Below are 19,894 nucleotides of genomic sequence, written 5' to 3'. Positions count from 1 at the left end.
TGTCCTTTCGATTGTTCCTTTCGACTGTCTGAAGACTTCCTGGACATTCAACGACTGGCTGAAGCCTTCACATAGGGCTTCGGCCTTTCAGTAGGGAGAGTGGGGGCTTCTTCTCAACATTCTTCCTCATTAGAGAATGCCTTTTCTTGTCCTTCCTTTTACTTTCCTTTGTCGGGCTGCTCATTTCTTTATATTTTATAACGGAGAGAACTCTTTTTAAATGTTGCCCTCCCTGTAACAGGAAGTTCCCTTGTAAGGACACTAATAAAGAGTGCAACAACTGTTTGCCTTGTGACCACGACGAATCTGGGGGACCTCTATGCGTGACTGATCAGGGGTACACTACACGTCAAAGTAGGGATAGAGTTACTGACATGCCCAGTCGATCTTCGAAAAAAAGATACAGTACTCTGTGATTACCAAAGATTCAGAAGCATCATAAAATACGTTTTCAAAGGAATCAAGCTGCTTGCCCTGCTTGTCAGGCAGAACGGAGCATGGAGACGATGGATTAGCGGAATGCTGGGTTGCGTCCGTAGACACTTTGGTGCCCAATCAGGAGCCTTGTACTTCTTTCCAAAATCGGTTCTCCTCGGGAGGGGTAGAAAAAGGATTCCTCATTGTCAAGAGGCTGTCTTCCGAGAGCGTATGGCAAGGACGGGTATGGCAAGCACAGACTTTGTTTGTTCACACTGCTGGAAAAAGAAACATATCTTTTGTTCCTCTGGGATGAGAACATACAATTTAGCAGCCCTAGACATGAGGGTGTGGAAGAAAACAATCACCAGGGGGAGAATCTCTGAGCGGACGATCCTCAGGCTCATCACCCCTTGGTACAACACTATCAAACGCGTCAGAGGTATAAAGTGCGAGTGGACACTCCACCTTGAGAGGAGACATCTTCCGAGTCAGTCTCTGCAAGGTCAGCAGGGCGTGTGAGGGGAGTACAGTTGGAGGCAGAGCAGCAGGCAACAGACCAGCAAGAAGATTCTGTCATGTCTGTAGAGCGGATAGGGTGTCACAAGGCTCCAGTTGAGTGGGAGCTTACCTTGGCGATGGCCCAGTCAGAGCAGGAATAGCTTGCAGGGGCAACATAATGCCAAAGCACCAGCTGAGTAGTTGTCAGTATATCTGTGTAGGAGCTGTCATAGGAAAACACAATCTCATGACCATAAAAGACTGCCCGACAGGTTGCAATATGTCATCAGAAGGGATCAGAGGAGTCCCGGGCACAGGAGGGACATCCAGAGACAGCGTAAAAAGCAGATGAGTCCGCGTAGGCCTTGACAAGCCCAAAAGCACAGAGTCTGAACTCCCAGACTGGGAAACCCCTCTCGGAGCCACAGACAAAAAAGAATGCACCTTTGTCAGGGACGAGGTGGGCGTAGTGCTCGCAGAGGTCTATGGAATACACTACACAGTTGACAAAGTAGTCAACAAAGACATCAGAATGTGCGTCAACAAGCCCGTAGATGGGGTCATCGACAAACGCTTGAACTGCTTATGCGTTGTTGACGGGGTTGTAGATTAAGTCGTTGTCGATGGGCCAAGCATGAGGTGTCGATGAGTGCTTCTTTGTTGAGTTGAAGATGCGTGTAGAGCCAAAGATGTAGACGGGTGTTTCAAGAAGAGAGAGCAGATGATGCTGTCACCAGCGGGATCGTGGCAACGATGCTGTTGTCGACGAGGTGGCAGCTCGAGCGTGGGTGGTTGTTAATCAAGAACTGATGTAGTAACCCTGAGGGAGATTACACAACCCTTTGTCCTCTTGGTTTTAAGTAACTCACCTTTTGGTGTAGGCCTGTACTACACAACTTGGTGGTGTGAATGAGCAGCCAGGCATATCTCAAGAGGGGTAAATGTGAGCTGTAGAAATGAAATCCACACATTTTTTTTTTTTTTTGCATTTGGTTTACACCTTAAACCTGTTAGCTACATACAAAAAGAACACCACATCAAGGATCAAAACCAGAGATAATCGATAAAGGCAAAAGGAGAAAGAAGAGAAAGAAGAAGAAAGAAAACATTAAATATAGCACCTTGGCAGGGGTATCCACCCCACTGTGACTTAACTTTAAAAATTTAAAAAAAGAATTAAAAAATGTAAATATTATTCTTCAACCTCTTTCTCAGTGATTCAGTGATTTCATACCATAAGGTATGCAGTTTACATTTCCTTAATACAATCCAAAATGTCTTTAAACATAAGCCAACAGTGCCAAAGTTACTGAGACTTGTGTGCCTTCCAACAGAATGTTCCACCACTCATCAGCTGAAACTGTCAAAAATTGGAGGAGGAATTTGCCCATCCACTTTGTTCTAATGTCTCGCAACTCTGGACATAACAGGATTAGGTGGAACAATGTCTCCTTTTTGTCCTTACAGAAACGTCAGGCGTAATTCCGATGGCTTTTGGGTTTTCTCACTTCCATTACTTCTCTTGTTGGCATCAGATTAAAGAGAAGTCTCATAAAATGGTTTTGTGCGTCGATATTCGGGAATCTATTTTGATAATTTGGGACTTTACCCTTCGCCTTTGGCTTCAGGACATTTTTCCCCATATAGGCTGAATTTTCTGCAACTCTCCCTCGTCTCAATCCAATCCAGGTCCAGAAGATACTGCTTAGCTAATGCTGGATTTAGCTGTAAGGACTCTTCCGATGTATTGATGGACTGCAGAATTGCAACACAAGTCTTCTTCCATTCTACCAAGTGTGGATACAAATCATTTTGCATAGCTTTTTTCAACACTTCAAATCCTCCATCACTAGTCCCCATCAGGCATTTGCGGTAGAAAGATAGAGTTTTCCACACCGTCATCGAATAAACGGAGGACAGACCCAACTCCTTCCTTATCACTTGGTTTGGCAAACCTCTGGGTAGGGATAGTACTGATCTCCAAGATATGCCCCTCCAATTTAGGCCAAACCGCTGCTTACAATGAGAAAAAGGCCTCCGCTCCGCACGTCAAGATGGGGGCGACTCATGCAGTAAAATTAAATCACGGGGATCAATGAAAACTTACAGTGCTTTGCCTTTATTAATCGGGCCTGGGATGCTGGGTTCCTGGTCTTGCTTCTGAGTGATGCTTCTCTACCCGCTTCCGCCACACTGTCGTTTAGGCATATACCGAGGTAGGTTAGCATAGTAACCTCCATGATTTTTTCACCTTTTAGATATAGTGCTCTGTTAATGTTTTTTTTTACCCCTTTTGCCACCCAATATCAAGATCCTTGATTTTTGTACATTGATTTTTAGGCTGTTAGAATCTACATAGACAGCCAGAAATAGTCCAAGCCACCTCTTCCACACCCAAACGCTCGCACCACTCAAATCAGCTTAACATTCCTACCTTCAAAAGGACCAAAGCCGGAGGTTCCAGCTTCCTATTCCTAGCCCCCAAACACTGGAATGCCCTCCCTATGACCTTAAGAAATGAGACCGCTCACTTTTCCTTCAGCAAAGCTCTGAAAAAGAAGCTCTTCAATTAGCACCCACTCACAAAGCCCACGCAAACAGCGGTGTCAGGCAGCAGGAGGTATCGCAGTACTCCTCTGTAACCACTGAACTGTTGAGACTTTTAACTTTGCCCACTACTGCAATGTCAATGTAACCTTCACCTGTCGCTTCTCTGGCCCACTGTAACCAAGAACCACAGAGAGGTGACACTGCTGCTTTCATGTAACCAAGTAAGCTTGCCGTAACAGTGCCACAATGCCCCCGGGCAGCCTTGCACGCTTTATAAATGCAAAAATAAAATAGGTAGGTAAAGCCCAAGGCAGACCTATTCTAAACAGGTTATACAGCAAGTTAGGTGAAGCAAGACCCAGTTGGGAAATGTATGACATGCATTTCTTACCGTAGAAGCATTTCTGATGCTTGTATCTGCTTAGATGCACATGCTGTGCATAGTCCGACATCCAGTGGTAACTGCAGATTATTGCATCTTGTCTTTCGAGAATCAAAAGGGGACGTCGACATGGGCGTGCCTGTAACACTATCCCTACATGAGGTGTAGTGTACCCAAGATCCCTCACGCGTCGAGGTCCCTCCAATTGTATTTTCTCTGCCAAGAGGGAGCCTTATGACTATTGTGAGTGAGTACAGAAAAGAGAGAAAGTAGTTAGACATCTATGTTCCTTCCATCCGAGCGGGGAGGAAGGGTGGGCGCATGTGAATCTAAGCAGATACAACCATCAGAAATGCTTTTACGGTAAGTAATGCATGTCTTCTGATGTTTGTCAATCTGCTTAGAATCACATGCTGTGCATAACTAGCAAGAAGTACCCGGAGTTGGAGGTGGGTTGTGAGAAGGACCAGTAGTGACAAGATGTCTTAGTACTGCCTGTCCCACCTGATAATCAGACCTAGAATGAGTGTCTAGGCAATAGTGTTTTGTAAAGGTGTGTACAGAACTCCAGGTTGCCGCTTTGCACATGGACTCAAGGGGAACATTTGCAATGAATGCTATGGACGCCCCAGTGCCTCGAGTGGAATGTGCTCTAGGCTTGAAGGGCAGTTCTCTCTTAGAAAGATAGTAGCAGAGTGTAATGCAATTGACAATCCATCTAGAAATAGTGGATTTGGAGACTGCATCTCCTCCTTTTCCTGTCACCACAGACACGAAAAACTGATTAGTCTTCCTTAGCGGACAAGCTCTTTCCATATAGAACATGACAGCTCTGAGTACATCCAGTGCGTGCAGGGTTCTTTCCCCCAGGCTTGAGGGATTTTGAAAGAATGTTGGTAGCTCTATTGACTGGTTCACATGGAACTTGGAAATGAATTTAGGTGCAAATCTAGGGTGAGTGCGCAAAACCACCTTGTCTTTGTGAACTGTTACAAAGGGATCTAGAATAGAGAGTGCCTGCAGTTCACCTACCCTCCTAATGCAGGTGATTGCTATTAAAAAAGCAGTGTTGAGGGTTAGGTTCTTAAGACTTGCTTTGTGCAAGGGCTTGAAAGGAGCTCCATAAGCCTAGTTAACACCACATTTAGGTCCCATACGGGAGCTGGGTTAGAAATGGGAGGGTGATTTATTTTTATCCCTTCCATGAAAGCCTTAATCACTGGTATCTTCCACCACAACACCATCTGTTGTGATGTTGTATATGCTGAATATGCCGCTAGCTGCACCTTTATTGAGTTGAAGACTAGGCCTGAATCAAGTGAGTTAGTTAGGTATAGAACAATGTGAGTGGGAGAGCAGTTAATTGAGTTGATGCTCTGAGTTACACCAGATGACAAACCGTTTCAATTTACTATAATAGCAATATCTAGTGTTAGGTTTCCTTGTGTCCCTGAAGATGTCCATACATCTTTGAGGGAGCTGCAGGTGCCCGAATTCTATGACCTCAGGAGCCAGGCTGCTAACTTCAATGTCTGTCTGCGGGCATGGGTGAAGTGTCTCCCCTTTGTCTTGCGACAACATGTTGTACGGGCAAGGCAGTTTGACTTGAGGAGATAGGGACATCTCCATCAGATGAGCGAACCAGGGTTGGCAGGCCCACATGGGGGCCACCAATATCATTGTGACTGGTTCCTGATGCATCTTGTGCACGATCTTGTTGAGAAGGGGAGTCGGGGGGAAAAGCGTAGACAAATTTCCCTGACCAGGTTATCCAGAGTCCGTTCCCCTTGGATCGGTTCTGGGGGAACCTGGAGGTGTAATCTTGGCCTTGGGCGTTTTCCAGGGTCGCGAACAGATCGATCTCTGGAAAACCCATTGTGCGAAAACATTGGCGACGATGTCTCAGTGTAATCACCATTCCTACTCCCTGGGCAACGGAAAGTCTCTGCTGAGTACGTCTGCCAGAAGATTGAGTTCCCCTGGAACATGTTGTGATGAAAGGAACATGGTGCGTTTGAGAGCCCACTTCCAAATGTTCTGCGACAGTTTGGACAGCCCTGGAGAATGAGTGCCTCCCTGTTTGTTCAGATAGTACACGGCCGTGGTGCTGTCTGTGAGGATTAGGATAGTCTTTCCCTGTAGTTGTGTTTTGAACGCTTTCAGTGCTTTGAACACTCCCAGCAGTTCCAGCAGGTTTATGTGGTTGGACGTTCTGTCTGGCGACCAAACTCTGCTTGCTGTCTGCTGGAGCAGGTGGGCTCCCCACCCTTTAAGGGAGGAATCCGTAGTTAGATTGGCTTCCACCGTGAGGGTGGTGAAGGATTTCCCTTTCAAGAGGTTTTCCCTCGACCACCACTGCAGCGAGAGAACTAGGGCCGGCGAGACCACTACTAAATCGTCCCACTGTCCGTTGACCTGACACCACTGGTTGCTTAGCTACTCTTGCATTAGGCGCATGCACAGGCGCGCGTGAGAACTAAGTAGATACATGACGCCATCATTCCTAGCAGACGTATAGCCTTGCGTACTGTTACCTCTCGACTGGCTACATAGTGAGGGAATTTAAATAACATGTTTTGAACCCTCTTGTTGGAGGGGAAGACAAGGCTGTCCTTTGTTCGAATTAGAGCCCCTAGGAATTGTTTGACTTGACTGGGGTATAAGCTGGATTTTTGTCTCGTTGATAGAGAAACCCAGGCTGAATAAAAGATCTATCGTCTTTTGGGTATTTGACAGACATGTTTCGTAAGAGTCCCCTGTTATGAGCCAGCCGTCGAGGTAAGGATAAACTGGAATGGATTGCCTGCGCAGGTGTGCCGCGCTACTGCTAGTACCTTTGTAAATACCCTTGGTGCAGATGCTATGCTGAAGTGTAGTACCTTGAACTGATGATGTTTGTTTTCCATAATAAACCTGAGGTACTTTCTGTGTGCTGGCAACATCGAAATATGAAAGTATGCATCGCTGGCAACATCGAAATATGAAAGTATGCATCTTTCATATCCAGGGTTGTCATGTAATCCCCCTGTGCGTGCAGAGGAATTACTTCCTGCAGGTTGACCAAGTGAAATTTCTGTGGTTTTACAAACTTTTTCACTGGGCGCAGATCTAGGACAGGACGGATGGTTAGATCCTTTTTGGATACAAGGAAGTAAACCAAATAAATACCCTCCTTTACCTGTGATAGAGATACGATCTCTATGGCTCCTTTTTGTTCCAGTATCTCGACTTCTTGAAGAAGTATGCAAAGATGTTCTAGTGTTAGTCTTCGTTGACGTGGAGGTCTGTATTTTGGGGATTGGTTGAACTCTACACAGTACCCGTGGGCTATGGATTTTAGCACCCACTGATCCATGGTTATTCCCTCCCATGCTTTCAGGAATGATGTCAGCCGGCCCCGACCGGAGAGGCATGGGAGGGTGTTAGGGAGAATTCTCTGTAAGGCTAATTTCCCAAACCTAGTGAGTCTCCCAGCAGCTTTGCTGGATTCTTTGGGGTTTCTTTTTTTCTCTCCTGCTAAGAGTGAGATTCTTTTGCTCCCACTCTCAGACATGATTTGAGGTGTTCCTTTAACTTTCCATGTGTTTTATGGGCTATGGGGTCTTTTACTCCATAGGGTCTCATGTGTTTTTTTATGTGGGTTACACAGCACCCTCCGTGCCGTAACCCAGGGGTGTCATAGCGACCCCCCAACATAGACTCCATACCCTGGGACTGACTACTGTCTCCCAGGGCATGTAAAGACACCATTGGCTTTGCTAGTCCCAAATTATTAACAGAAACCAGTACAAACCATCATATTGTGGACGTACTGGTCGGGGCAATTCGATTGCCCCGGGGTCTGTTGTTCGAGGGGGTACGTCTCAGTCCCCCCTGATCGAGTTTTGGCTGGTGGCAGTGGATACTACTTTTTATATTTGACCGCAAATATATCTCTATGGGATTTTCCCATTGTTCGAGGCTACTTACTTTAATTATTTAATTCTTATAGCCTCGAACATACCACTGGTTTATTTATTTAATATTAATTCACTGGTTGGTATTTTTTGCCAGAACTCCATTCTAAAATGGCGTTTGTGTTCTCTTCTGTGACTCCAATCCAAGTCGAGCCCTTTGTTCCACTTTTTGGTGGGCTTCTCCACAGAAGCCTCCAAAAGTGGTGCCACTCTGTCTGGATACCACAGGGGGTGTGGGAGGGGGTTTAGGCACCCTGGACTGAGTTACCCTGGACTGAGCCGGCCGGCTCACCACTTAGCATGTTTGATTGACAGCTAGGCTGAGTGAATGGGGGTGTGCTGCATAAAAGCAGGGCTTTGGGGACTGGAACTTCAGAAGTCGCTACAGGACCTAAGAATCTGAGGAGGGAGAAGCTGAGCCGACCTGCAACGACGACACCACCGGTGGAGCCCTGCTGAACCGTCTCACCACTTTTCCCGACGACAGAGGAGATCTCCAGTCCGGAGAGTCTTTTTCCTTTGACTGGTGGGGATAACCAGTTTCGCCTTCTTTTCACCTTCCTGGAGCATCTCGTGGCCGCCAAGCACCCCGGCAACCGGAATACCACAGTTTACCACTACCGCAAAGAGAAGGGTAGTACCTTTTAACCGGAGGACTCCGCGGCTGGTTTCTTCCCTGGCAGTGCAATGACCTTCATCTTTCCTCCACGGCGAGACCTGTTCTTCCCCTGGACGAGACACTGACTTGCACCTGCTGCCAGGAACAACTGCCCCCGCTGGCGCTTCCTTCACACTTAAGGTACTGTGTCCCGCCTGGCTTCCCTTGCGACAGATCGTTCGCGGTGACAGTAAAGCCTCGACTTTCTAACCTGGGCTAGCCTGGGACAACCTAGCTAACTTTTCCTGACTTGAATTTCATCCTTTTTGTGCAAACTATCTACAATACTCTTTGGGCATAACCCCACTGTGTGAACCTGGACCCCTTCCGCTTGCTCTCTCCAAGCGTGGGCCTTGCAATTGACTTCCTTGCTCTCCAGTAGAACTCTGCCTATCCTGCCTTAGTGTGGTTCTTTGTAAAAGTATTGAAACTTGTGTGCTTCCTTAACCCTGCCTTTTTCCTCCCTTTCTTTACAATTTATTAGAGTGTCATCTTATGTTAAGCGCTCACCTCTGTCTGAAAATAAGTGGTGTTTCTCACTAAGACTTGTATAATAAGTGAATAGGGTTGTATATACATGATAGTGACTGTGTGCTGAATTTACTCACCTCGTTTTTGCTAGTGTAAATTACAAGTGTGTTTTAAAATAAATAATTATATACTTTTATACCAAAGCTCTGGTCAGTGTGTGTTTGTACTACTGTGTCCCTGTACCTATTGTGTATACTCTGCATACTGCCTAACTCTTCTTGAGGGAAGTCTGACTGCTCAGTCACAGCTACCAGTGAATCTGTGTGGTACAGACTGCTACCAAGTGGTTTTACTGCCAAACACCTGCAGTCTTAAATCTTTTGCAGTGGTCCCTAAGGGAACTGCACAGGTTTCTGCCTAACAGAGGGGACCCGAATTTTCGAGCCATTTGGAGCCTGCAGCAGGAGAACCTCTGGGGGTCGGGTTCCTGCCTCTTCCCTTTCCACGCCGCTGTCCCCTTTAGGGGTACGGGGTATTGTAAGTATTGGTTCCCTGTGGAGAGTTCCAGTTGTTTCCTGAAGGGTATTGTTGGTGAGTGGAGCGTTGGCCACGAAAAAACCTTCTGTTTCCAAATCCTCACCTTGTGGAAGATCTCTGAGTAATTTGGTACACATTTTGTAGGGTTTCATGTTCTTTTGTAGCGGTCTCTAAGGCTTCATCGAGTGCCTTTCCAAACAAGTTGGATTCCTCCACAGATTTGTTTACAAGAGACGCTTGCATTTCAGGTTTAAACCCTGAATTTCTAAGCCACGCGTGTCTTTTGAGGAGAATGGCCTGAGCGAGGCCTCGGCTGGCTGTCTCGGCAGAATCCAGAGTGTTCTTTAAAATACTTTGGTTAACTTGCCTACCTTCAGAGACTCTGGTAAGTAGGCGGGTCCGTAGAGGTTCTGGAGCCTCTTGTAGGCCTTCTTGTATTAAAGCCCATTGCGCATCTGCATAACTGCCCAATAGAGTGGTTTTATTGGCGATACGCGTGGAGTACGCTGCCGCTGTGGTATCCCTCTTACCCAGAGCATAGAGCCTTTTCCCTTCTTTGTCAGGGGGAGCATCGCCTGTTGATAAAGAAACCCCCGACCTTTTCCTTGTGGTAGTGACTACCAAAGAATCTGGGTGGAATGGCCTCTAATATATAGAGGGTCTGATGGAGAGGGGCGGAGGAATTTTTCAATTCTTGAGTTCACACCTCTCGTAAGCCGGTGTAGACAAAGATGGGGCTAGGTGTTTTTTAATCAAATTGAGTAGAGAGATGGCTTGGCTGGTTGGCGGCTTCTCTTTGAGGATATCCTAAACGAAGTCGGCTTCAGGTGCTATCTCTTCAGTGGCAATTTTAAAGTGATCAGCTGCTTTACGTAACATTACATTAAATGTTAGTTGATCATCAATAGGAGAAGGATTTCTTGTAGGGGTGTTCTGAGGAGAGTCCAAGGCCAGAATATCTGGGTCTGGGTCTTGTGGCTCTGGGGACTGCCATGGTTGAGGGTCACCCACTTCTGGGTCCTCCCCCCAGGCTTCAATATGTTCATCTTCAAAGGGCTAATCTCGAATGGGCTCATGTTCATCCTCGTTATAGAAAGGATTCTCCTGCACCTTAACTGGTAGAATGTCTTCTTCAGCAAGGTCAGAATTATATATGTCCTCTTATAAAGAGGGGTCAAAAAGCCTTGGGAATTTAGATCTAGGGTTAGCAGGGCTTTCCTCCGTTGGCCTTCTTGGTGTAGGTTGTTCTGCACGTGAAACAAACTTGTCCGGCCTTTCCATGCAGTCCTCAAACGTTTCCCGAATCCAGACTGACTATCTAGAACGGTCTAGGTGTGGAAAGGTGTCTCTCTCTCATAGTCTTCCGTCGGAAAGGTGTTCCCTAGCACTCTCTTCCATCGAAAAACGTAGAGGTCTGTGCCTTAGCATCGAAGAAAGTCCTTCCTCTCCCCCAGAGAAGTCCTCTGGCGGGACCGATGAAGGTGGGGTATCCCTGTGCCCTTACCTCGACTTCTGAAGGCTATCCTTAGATCTCGGCGGATCTTTGGGTCTTTCAGAGACTTTGAGAGTCCCTAGCCTGCCGTTTATGGGAATCGGCGGCCACAATTCTTGCCAGACTGACCTCGATGTCCTCACCAGTCGGGAGGCGTGCAGGTACATCTGACGGTTGTAAGGGAGTCTGTTTCGGTGGAATCGGGGCCTTGCCCCTAACGGCCACCTTTTCCGGCAGTGCCGTAACTGACGGCAGTTGTAAGGCCTTGTCTTGAGTCCTTTGTTGACGCTGTACGCTTTCCTGTGATGCGTGTCGACGGAACTATGTGTTTTGAGGGTAGCGCCCTTTGTCTTGGATTGCCCAGTCGCTAGGCGTGCATGCGGCTGCGGGGAGGTCTGCCGATCTCGTCGATCGGCGGGTATCACCGGAATTACCGGTGCACTCATTGGCGCCAAAGTCTTTTTCGACATAGTCAAAGTAAGGCTAGGGGTTGTTTGCTTAGTGTCATGCACGTGTCTGTCTTTGTCGCCGGGGTGTGACTTCCCCACTGTGCTTATCGGGGCCGAACACAAGCGTTCCGTCGAAAGGTCAACAACCTCCGGTTCGGATTCCTGATGGTCACTCTCGCCATCGTCACAGTCGGTGGTGGTGGCAGTTGGAGAAGTCCCGGCCTCGGACATATCGTAGGCTGCCCACCGTTTTACTCTAGGCTCCTTCAAAGTCTTGGGGTGGAGGAGTTTACAGGCCGCACACCCTTCCTCTTTATGATCGAGCGGCAAGCAGCGGTTACACCGCCTGTGCTTATCCTTCCATGGAAATTTGCTCCTACCAATAGGGCAACATCTAAATGGAGTCCTCTCCATAGCTGAGGTTACACAGAGTGACTAAAACCAACTAGGAAAGAGGGAAGAAAGGGAAAGGCATTTTCAGTTTGAAAAGAAATGTCCACCCGACGCCATCCTCCCTACTGTATAGGCCGGCGGATGGCCCGGCCACATGGTCGGCAACGCCGACAGGATCACCTTCCGTCGAATCTCGCAGGTCTTCGACGGAAACTGGAACAGCCGTCGAGACAAGGGACTGAAGGGGTGATATTAAATATCTTTATAGAATAATTTGACCAAATGTCGTTAGACAATAGCAATGTTCTTTATGAACTCTGCATAAGGGCAATCAGTACCTGGGTGGAAAAAAAAAAACAATCTGAGGGACCTCGACGCGTGAGGGATCTTGGGTTCACTACACGTCAAGTAGGGATAATGTTACAGGCACGCCCATGTCGACGTCCCCTTTCGATTCTCAAAATACAAGATGCAATACTCTGCGGTTACCACTGGATGTCGGACTATGCACAGAATGTGAGTCTAAGCAGATTGACAAATATCAGAAACACCTATTGTCTGAAAGAAATAGTTAGTGAAGCCAAAAGCATTACTTTTGGGAAAGAGGCACAACCAATTCACAGGTGAGTAAATTAACCATACATATACTTTTCAGAATGGCACAACACACATTCAAGGTAAGTAAGAACTTTTGTAACTGCTCACTCTTAGAGTTACAGTTACCAACTAACTCTTTCCCAATTAAGTACTTTCAACACTTGTGATACTTTTCAAGACAGAATACTTTTCTTATCCAGTCCTTCACTATTATGTAGCATGAGTTCACTGAGAGGTAGAAAAGGGACCCTAGTGGTCTATGTTCCAGCTGTAGGCAGGGTGAGATAGGGTTCTGTTGTAGGCAAATGCCAGAGTTCCTGTCAAAGACTGTTCAAACAAGTAGTTAGGGTCAATGGACTTCTGAGAAGACACCCTAAGAGGTTTCCAGCAGTGGGCCTGGGTGAACTGGATGAGAGTATTCCCAATCACACAAAATACCCCAAAAGATTTACAGAAATCACACAGGCTTGAGGTAAGTAAATACCTCAGCCAACACAGTACCTCAGCACAGGAGAAGAGTTGTAGCAGGAAGACTTCAGGACCTGTATTACAAAAAATGGTTGAGGGATTTGTTTGTCATGAGGGATCAACAGAGAAGGCTCCAGGCAAGAGTTTCTTTGTGGCTGGATGCGGCTATGTGGTTTTGGAACCCTTTTCAGGAGCCAGAAGAAGACGGAATATCGCTGGCCCGATTATCGTCGTTTGCAAGGTCCAGCACTCTGATGAGGGGACTTTTAGGACTCAAAATGTGTCTCTGGAGTTCCAGCAGGATGCCACCAAAGTTTCAGCTAGATTCGGAATGCGGAAGACCGTGCACCGCACAATGGCTCGAGGTCCCAGGGTATTGGGGTAGTGCAGCCTCGCAAGATCACAGCACGATGTGGGATGGATCAAAATGCAGGTCCTTCTTGAGTCTAGTGGATCTCACCAGGCTCTGGGTCCTCGTTTCCGGGGTCCCCGGGTCGCTTGGGAGGAAGGGTAACAGCAGGCTCTCCGGTCACGGGACATCGTCTCAGCCACGTTTTCGTCATCTTCCTCTTTCGGATTTGGTTGCAGTGGCCGACTTCTCAGCAGCTTATAAGTTCGGAGTATTTATCAGGAGCTACAGCACAACCTCTGCATGCTCTCCACGCATTTCAAGCATGGGACGGTATGGCTGTCCAATCAGGAGAGCCAGTCCCCAAGTGGGAGTTGTTCCCCTTCAGGCAAAGTGGAAGACACAGGTTTGCAGAGTTTTGGACTCCTCCCTCGCTTCCTGCCTTTCCAGACACTCTGGAGCATGAGCAGGGAATACAAAGGATTCACCCCAAAGACAAAACAGTCACCGATATTGTCCCTGCCTAGAATGGCAGGGGAAGGAAGACCTCAGAAACAGCAAGCACACAAGAAATGGCGAAAAAAGAAGGAGCCCACCATTTTAGAAAAATTGTGGCCCTTCTGTACATTACAGAGGCTGAATTAACAGCCTGTGAGTAATAAAGACTAAATGTCATGCAGGTAAAACTCACAATTGTAACAAAATGTTACTAGTTAAGAAGGGGGGTATATTGTATCCCCCAGCATTCCGCATAATGTGGGGTGTGCTGGCTCACTATATAAAATGTAAAGGGGGATTAAAATTCCTCTTTACTAAGAGACATTAACAGGGGAGCCCAACGGCGCAACCCAGAATAAGCCCTAAAGTTGTAGGAAACTATAACTTCAACCATACACTATGGAGAGACATAAAAAGGTCACCCATAAAAAGAGTAAAAGACGGGGCGTGGCGAGCCGAGGACACTGAAGGATGTCTCCTTGGTGAGCTCTGGGACTCCTTCCCCGTCCTGATGCCCAGAAACCCCCTTAAATACATCAAATACCCTGGAATGCAGCTCAGCGGGTCCCTGTGACAGCGGGGAGTGTCCAGTACGGCTGACGGCTTCGGGGATCCTCCCGTCAGGGAGAAAGCAGCAGATGATTTGGAAGCCCGGCAGAAGCCAAGATGGCGGGCGCAATGTGCGATGAAGCCCGGGGGTTTACAAACTCGCCCCCGGGGCAGTAATTAGCCGAATTGGGCACAGCCCGTGGCATCCCTGCGGACGGGAGAAGAGGAGCGCTGCTGGGGACCTATCTGACCCGGAGACGGGTCCTAGCATGTGGGTTGTGTTCGTTCATCCCCCGACTGGCTGGGGCCCGCCGCGACAGAGGAAGCGAGTCAGCGTGGAAGCCTGCCAGCGGAGTGCCCTGCCAAGACCGGTCATACGTCTTCTGGAGGAGGAGGCTGAGGGCCCGCCGGGGCCGCGGACGGCTTGCGGGCTGACCGGGTCTGGAAGCAAGCGTGGGAGCGCGGTGTCCAGTCATCTGGCCCCCCATCCTGGTGGGGGCCGGCATGTGGGGCACGCTCACCCATTCCCTCGACCAGCCTGAGCCCATGTGACGGAGCGTCAGCGTGCCCTGAGGGGGCGGGCGGCATAGCCCGCTGCGTGCCTGCCGGTCGAGGAAGCGGGGTGTGCAGCGCTCGGTCGTTCAGCCCCCGGCCCGGCTGGGGCCTCCGCAATCGGAGAGGCAGAGAGACACTGAGGCCTGTCCTCAAAGAAGCAGAAGAAGAGGTGAGGAGGTGGGCCACCGTCGAGAGGGGCCTGGGACTGTGCAGGTGCGCATGCAGGAAATTAATATAGTGAAGGTACCTGCATCATCGGTGTTGGATGTTCGGAGACAGGCCTGGAGGGAGGAGGCCTCCGAGACACTCCGGAGAATCTCCCCCCACGGACAAAGGTTGATAGGGTGAAAGGGTCGGGTGGAGATAATTTACAAAGAGGTGCTGGTTTGCCCTGGACATTTTGAAGAGGACGTCGCTGTGCAGGGCCTCCCTCCCCCCTCTGGCGCCGCTGACATGAACAAGTCCCTCAATGGAACTACCGCCTGGAGCCTCTCCTAATTAGCCACCACCCAGCGGCCCTATAGGATCCACGGGTGGAGAGAAGCGGCGAACCCCGAAGAGAAGGGGGCTTGACACTGGGGTGGAGCACCAAATTGCAGGGGAGTGGAAGAAGCCTCAGAGAGCACCCCCGTGAACAGAACAGGCGAGTGTAGCCTAAGACACTCAGGTAAGGAACAAGTTACTTACCTGTAACTGTTGTTCTCCAGCATGGGTCTGGCATGGATTCACATGCTCATGAATATTCCCCGTCGTCAGGCTGGGAATCCTCGGTAAAGAAAAAACCAGTATCAGTTTCGTTTCTGATCTGTCTTTCGTAGTAGTAACCAATCACTGATCTCTGCGTCATACTGACCACAGCCAATGACTGCCCTCTACCTAAGCCCCGCCTCTGGCAGCCATCTTCAGATTTGGAAGCACGTGAAGTGGCAGTATGACCAAGTGAAGAGCCGCAGAGGGGTAGGCGGGAGGGTTCGCATGTGAATCCATGCCAGACCCATGCTGGAGAACAACAGTTACAGGTAAGTAACTTGTTCCTTCTCCAGCATGGGGTCTGGCATGGATTCACATGCTCATGAATAAAGAATACATAGCAGTACCCACATGCACAACCACGGGAGGTGGCAAAGGCTCAACATTAAGCATCACATCAAACTCAACATTAAGCAATCTTACCTCCTCACCAGGCTCACCTCAGGCGAACAAGTTGCGCAGCACTGCTTGGCCGACCCTGGACTCCTCCCTGGAATCCCGATCGACGCAGTAGAATTTCGTGAAGGTGTGCGTCGACCTCCACGTAGCAGCCCTGCAAATGTCCAGCAGGGGCACACCAGATAGGAACGCCGTGGTAGCTGCGATCGCTCTGGTGGAATGTGCTCTCGGACGGCCAGGCAGCGGTCGGTTTGCCAACCGGTGACAGTACATGATACAGCCGGAGAGCCATCTGGAAATGGAAGCCTTCGAGAGAGCCTTCCCCTGATTGACAGGTCCAAAGTTCACAAAGAGTTGTGACGTCTTCCGAAAACACTTTGTGCGGTCCACGTAGAACTTCAGCGCTCTAGCCACATCCAGCGAGTGCAAAGTCCTCTCAGCCGGCGACGAAGGCGACGGGAAAAACACAGGCAACACCAAGGGTTCGTTGAGATGGAAGTCCGACGGCACCTTGGGCATGAAGGAGGGGTGCGTCCTGAGCACCACCCTCGTGTCGTGAAACGTCAAGTACGGGGCCTTGCAGGAAAGGGCCTGGATCTCTCCCACCCGTCGTGCGGAGGTGATGGCCACAAGAAACGCTGTTTTCCACGACAGGAACTTCAACGGGGCCGAGTGCAGAGGCTCGAACGGAGGTCCCATGAGCTTGGTCAGCACCACGTTGAGTTCCCACGCCGGGGCCGGAGCCTTCACCGGCGGGAACGATCTGAACAGTCCCTTCATGAACTCTTTCACCAGACGATGAGACCACAAGGACGTCCGCCCTGTGGTTCTGGTGTATCGGGAGATCGCAGCAAGATGAATCTTGATGGACGCGTGTGCCAGTCCAGCTTTGGCCAGCGTCAACAGGTACGGCAGTACTTGGGGAGCCGTAATCCTTAGAGGGTTAATCTTCTGTGCGTGGCACCAGACAGAGAACCTCTTCCATTTGTGTCCGTAGCATTTAAGAGTCGAGGACGCCCTGGCCTTTGCAAGAACCTCTCTGCAGTCGGCCGGTATGTCGTATCCTCCAAACTCTAGCGCTGCAGGAGCCAGGCCTGCAAGTTCAGCGACTTCGGGTCGTGGTGGAGGATGGCGCCTCCTTCCCTGGAGAGCAGATCCGCGTCCACTGGCAGCTTGATTGACGGGGACGCTGACAAGTCCAGAAGGTCCGGGAACCATATCTGCCTCGGCCACGCAGGTGCGACGAGGATCATCCTGCACCGTGACCTCTTGAGCTGGTTGATGAGCCGGATCAGTAGTGGCAATGTAGGGAACGCGTATAGGAACAGGCCCTCCCAGGGAAACGAGAAAGCATCGCCCATGCTCCTCGGCTGGGGAAACCTGCTGGCGAACCTCCGGCACTTGGAGTTCGTCGCCGCCGCGAACAGGTCGATCTGGGGTGTGCCCCACCGTCGGAAGAGGCGATCCACTAGATCCTGCCGTAGTTCCCACTCGTGGCACGAGCGCAGCTCCCTGCTGAGTGAGTCAGCGATGGAGTTTTTTATCCCTGCCAGATGAAACGACACCAGAAACATCCTTTGGGCGACGGCCCAATGCCACAGGTCGTGCGCCTCCTTGGACAGTGCTGGGGACCTGGTTCCGCCCTGTTTCCTGATGTAAAACATGGTGGTGGTGTTGTCGGTGAAGATCCTCACCACCTTGCCCTTGAGGGACGGAAGGAAGGACCTGAGGGCCCAAAACACTGCACGGAGCTCCAGGACGTTGATATGGAGGGACTTCTCTGTCGGGAGCCAAAGGCCTCTCGCGTGCAGATTTTCGGTGTGCGCTCCCCACCCTTCCAGGGAGGCATCCGTGGTCACTGTCTCCTGGTGGCCTGGGGTCTGGAAGTCCATGCCTGCCGTCAGATGCGCGCGGGTGCCCCACCACCGGATCGCTCGTCGGAAACTCTCGTCGAGTGTGATCCTCTCCTCGAAGCTGCCCGTCGTTTGGATCCAGCGCGCGTCCAGGAACTCCTGCAACGGGCGCATCCGGAGCCTGCACATGGGAATGAGGTAGATGCAAGAAGACATCATTCCGAGGAGGGACTTGATGGACCTCACCTTGGCCGCGTCGGAAACCAAGATCTGCTGTACCTTGCCCAGGATGGCCCTGGTCCTTTCCTCCGACGAGGAGGCCAGAAGGGACACTGTGTCGAGCTTCGCTCCCAGAAACAGTGCGTCTTGCGCGGGTACCAGGTGGGACTTGGCGTATTTCACGGAGAATCCCAGGTCTGTGAGAAGTTGGACGGTCCTTGCCGTGTGCTCCACGGCGAGCTCCCTCGTCTTGGCTCGGATGAGCCAGTCGTCCAGGTAGGGGTAGACGTGGATCCCCTCGCGGCGCAGCTGCGCCGCCACTGGTGCAAGGCACTTGGTGAATACCCTGGGTGCCGACCGTAGACCGAAAGGAAGGGCTCTGAACTGATAGTGACGCCCTTGGACCACGAACCTGAGGAATTTTCGGTGCCCCTTTAGGATGGGAATATGGAAGTAGGCATCCTCCAAATCCAACGACGACAGGAAGTCGCCCTCCTCCAGCTGACCCAGGACGTGCTGGAGGGTGATCATCCGAAACTTCTGTGCCTTGATGAACTTGTTCAGCCGTCGTAGGTCTAGGATGGGGCGCCATCCTCCCGTCTTCTTCTTCACGAGGAAGTATCTTGAGTAAACTCCGGAGCCCCGAAGCCTCTTTGGGACGAGTTCGATGGCGCCCTTCCTTAGCATCGCCCTTACCTCCCGGAGAAGCTGAGGGACGTGAAGCTCTTTCCTGGCCACAGGGAGGACGCGCGGGCACCTTCTTTGAAACTCAAGTGCGTGGCCCTGGGCTAGGGCGTCCAGCACCCAACGGTCGGTGGAGATGGACTCCCACACGCTGACGAAGCTCGCCAGCCGGCCTCCCACCGGGGTGCTTCGGTGGGGGCCCGACCTCACGGCCGGTTCAATCCTGCTTAGACGAGGCTTTGCCGCCTTGACCTCCTTGGCGACGACGGCGGTGTCCGCCTGACTTGCCTCGTCCCCTGTAAGCTTCCCGAGATGACGAACGGGCCGCTTGACGGTAGGTGGAAAATCCTCCGAGAGCCCGGGCCGTCTCCGTGTCCGCTTTAATGGCTTGAAGGGAATCGTCCACTGTTTTCCCAAACAGGTTGCTCCCATCGAAGGGCATGTCCAGGACTCTGGTCTGTACGTCTTGACGGAAGTCAGTAGCCATGAGCCATCCACGCCGCCTAAGGCACACGCCGTTGCCCAACTGGCGAAATCCAGTGTCGGCGATGTCCGTCGCAATAGTGATGGCGTGGTCCGACGCCACCTCACCTTCCTGCAAGATCTCCAGGGCATCCGCCCTCTTGTCGTCCGGTAGGAAGTCCAGCAGGGGAGCCAGCTTGTACCACAGCTCCCTGTCGTACCGGGCTACGATAGCCAAGGCGTTAGCCGCCTTAGTCGTCGTCGCTGCAGACGAGATGACCCTGCGCCCCATCGTGTCCAATTTCTTTCCCTCGCCGTCCGGCGGGGAAGTCGACGTGGAGACCGCACCCCCCCCCGCTTTCTTCCTGGCTGCCGCGGAGACGACGGAGTCGGGGTAGGCTGTGCCCGGAGGCACAAGGGGGCCTCGTCCGTGACCCGGTACTTCTTCTCGTACCGGTCTCTTCTAGCCGGCGTCGTGGATGGGTTCTTGAGGAGGGCGAGGCCCTCATCCCAAATATCGTCCAGTAGAGGTACCGCGAGGACCGTCTTCCTCTTGGCCTCGCGCCGCTGATAAAGGAAACCTTCCTTCTTCTTCTCCTCAGGGCAGAGCTGGAAGAGCTTGGATGCCCTGGCGATCATGGAGTGAAAAGATCCAATCTCGTCGGGCGGGGAAGCCCGGGTGGGAGGAGACGAAGGCAGATCCTC

At 50.7% G+C, this 19,894-nt stretch overlaps 1 protein-coding gene across 1 annotated transcript in view; it reads right to left on the bottom strand.

Moving 5' to 3' along the window:
• The window catches only part of USP34 (ubiquitin specific peptidase 34), a 3,618,222-nt gene that overhangs the window by 2,528,270 nt on the left and 1,070,058 nt on the right, over nucleotides 1-19,894 (bottom strand). The window lies entirely within an intron of this gene.

This window comes from Ambystoma mexicanum, chromosome 4q (genome assembly GCF_040938575.1).
Source record: "Ambystoma mexicanum isolate Mex_15411 chromosome 4q, UKY_AmexF1_1, whole genome shotgun sequence".
NCBI classification, from domain to species: domain Eukaryota; kingdom Metazoa; phylum Chordata; class Amphibia; order Caudata; family Ambystomatidae; genus Ambystoma; species Ambystoma mexicanum.
This window is presented reverse-complemented; position numbering and strand designations above follow the sequence as displayed.